Consider the following 2,705-nt stretch of genomic DNA (forward strand, 5'->3'; position numbering starts at 1 on the left):
TTTATACAAGTCTTGTTCGATCAGGTTGATCTAGTGATCTTTCCCATGCAGCTGTTGTTTAATATCCAATACATTATCTGATTTATACTAACCTTCCCTCCCCCTCTCTCTCTCCCTCTCTCTCTCTCTCTCTCTCTCCCTCTCTCTCTCTCTCTCTCTCTCTCCCTCTCTCTCTCTTTCTCTCTCTCTCTCATAGTTGGCTAAGTACCAGATCATGTGTGTATTCATTTTGGCTGGACCATCGATCATGGAGTAATGTTAGCTCATTTCTACTACAAACTATAAAATGCTGTAGCTAAAATTCCCCAAGTCACTCAGTCTGCAATTCAAAGCATGTACATATATATATGTACTAGTACACAGTACAGTAGATTCATGTCCTAATATGTACTGCATGTGTGTTATAATATGTGATTTTCATTATCAAATTTTGTATAATAGTAACAATAACAACAATGTCGATGGATTTGGATCGAAAACAATCAACAATGGATAGTGAAGAGTGCACACACGTACGATGTCTCTCTTGGCAAGCAGCCATTGTCCATTGAATGAGGCTGAAGCCATATTGAATGTACTGGTGTAGCAATTAGCCTCTAACGTAAACAAGAGGACATGAACACACTTTATGCTAATGGCTTCTTCTCTCGTGTGAGTCCAATTAATGTGACAATAAACAAAGACTTTTCATACACTCATGAGCAATTAAGAATCAAAGCACGAAGCAATTAGAAGTGAAGTTCTATATGTGTACAATGGCCTTTATATAATGAAGACAATTTTATAATAAAGACCTCTTTGTAATGACATTTTGTAATGTCCCAATTGGTACAAGCCTATACAAAAGTACCTCTGAAATGAGGACACCTCTGTATTAAGGACAGGTAGTGTGGCAATGCTTTATAGCATTGTACAATAGTTGAATTAAATGTAAAGGTATGATGCAAGTACAATTGATGTCTCACAAAGAGCAGCTGTGTATAATCCTAGATCAAAGTGGTTGTGTGTCTAGACTCGCAAGAGACACTGGGTATCTCTCATTCACAGACTGTCCCAGGTGACATGCACTGTCTCCATGGTGACATCACCAACTCCCAGGTGGTCTGTTAGTTTATTGCGGTTCCCTACTATAATCACAAAACTGATGTACTTAAGACTTACAATCATCATTACTTTTGCATTGAATACATATGCACATGTACATGCATATATCCATGCAGCTGTTGTGAATGCATGACCACACTACATGTACTGATGTACTTATGGTTACAGGTCAAACCTCATTTACATTCCCCATCTAAGTATAGCCTCTATATAATGAACACTTATTTCACATATTGTACTTATGCTGTGTAGAAAGTTTGAGCTAATTCCGACTAAAGCTTTTTAAGTTATGATTATTTTAAAATTGGATCAATTTTTGAAAAAACCCTGTACTATAACCCATGGTTTTTTCCGAAAAATGGCTAAAAAATCACCCCCAAATTTTATTACATTTTCTGATATATATTGATGCACTTAAGCTATGTAGCAAATTTGAGCTGATTCCGACTTTACTTTTTCAAGTTACGACCATTTTTAGAAATTGGCCAAAATCTGAAAATTTCCCTGTACTATAGCCCATGGTTTTTTCTTAAAAATGGCTAAAAAATTACCCTCAATTTTTATTACATTTTCTGATACATATTGATGTACTTATGCTGTGTAGAAAGTTTGAGCTGATTCCAACTTTAATTTTTCAAATTACGACCAATTTTAGAAATCAGCCAAAATCTGAAAAAATCCCTGTACTATAGCCCATGGTTTTTTCTGAAAAATGGCTAGAAAATCACCCCCAATTTTTATTACATTTTCTATTACATATTGATGTACTTGAGCTATTTAGCAAGTTTGAGCCGATTTTGACTTTAATTTTTCAAGTAACAGCCATTTTAAAAATAAGCTAGTATTTGAAGAATACCAGCTGTATCCTTGCTATATTAATTAATTAATAATTAATACATCCATGTCACAATTTCCTTATTTACAATTCTTAACATTAAAAAATATTTAGATATTGTGTTACACTGGAATCAATAAAGCAATAAAGTTCAAAGTTGTTTATGGAACAATAGGAACTTCTAATGGTCGATGTAGCTGTCCTTTGTGCGTGATGATGATAAAGAAGTGCTGACTGAACTGAAATAGGATCATCATTTATTGTCATTATAAAGCAGCAATATTGACAAAATATAACTGGCAATTCTTTGTTACTATTATTATTATTATTGTTTTGATGGATTTATAATAAAATTATGCACAAAGGAATCACTGCAGCATGCTAGTTAACTAACTATTTGAAATTAATTAAATACTTTAAGCCACGCCCACGATTTTCATTAATCACGTGACCCTACAACAATGTCTACCTCTCTGCTGGCCTAGCTCCTTCTCTCTTCTCCTTTACAAGGTAACGAGACACTAAATGCTTGTACTTTACAAGTATCTTGTCGTATCATAATAGGCGTTAACAGGAATCCTGTTTTCTGAAGCTTGTGGCGCCATTTACTGTAGTCTATTTGTGGTGATTCACATTCTGAACAACACGCACAAGTATGAGAAGGTTTAGCTATGTATTGTTATGATGTTAATGTAATTCTATTATTAGCTAATCTTGTATGTTTTCTGATATTAACATGAATAATATACATGTACAGTGTAGCCTC

At 34.3% G+C, this 2,705-nt stretch overlaps 1 long non-coding RNA gene across 1 annotated transcript; it reads left to right on the forward strand.

Annotated features, from left to right (window-relative positions):
- Positions 1-2,370: 2,370 nt before the first annotated feature.
- On the forward strand, positions 2,371-2,689 carry LOC109583331 (uncharacterized). The gene is made up of 2 exons (XR_002185472.1): positions 2,371-2,449; positions 2,504-2,689. It is a non-coding gene; the product is annotated as an uncharacterized LOC109583331 (long non-coding RNA).
- The last annotated feature ends 16 nt before the right edge of the window (positions 2,690-2,705 follow it).

The sequence above is a fragment of the Amphimedon queenslandica genome, unplaced genomic scaffold (assembly GCF_000090795.2).
Source record: "Amphimedon queenslandica unplaced genomic scaffold, v1.1 AMPQUscaffold_13311, whole genome shotgun sequence".
Taxonomy (NCBI): domain Eukaryota; kingdom Metazoa; phylum Porifera; class Demospongiae; order Haplosclerida; family Niphatidae; genus Amphimedon; species Amphimedon queenslandica.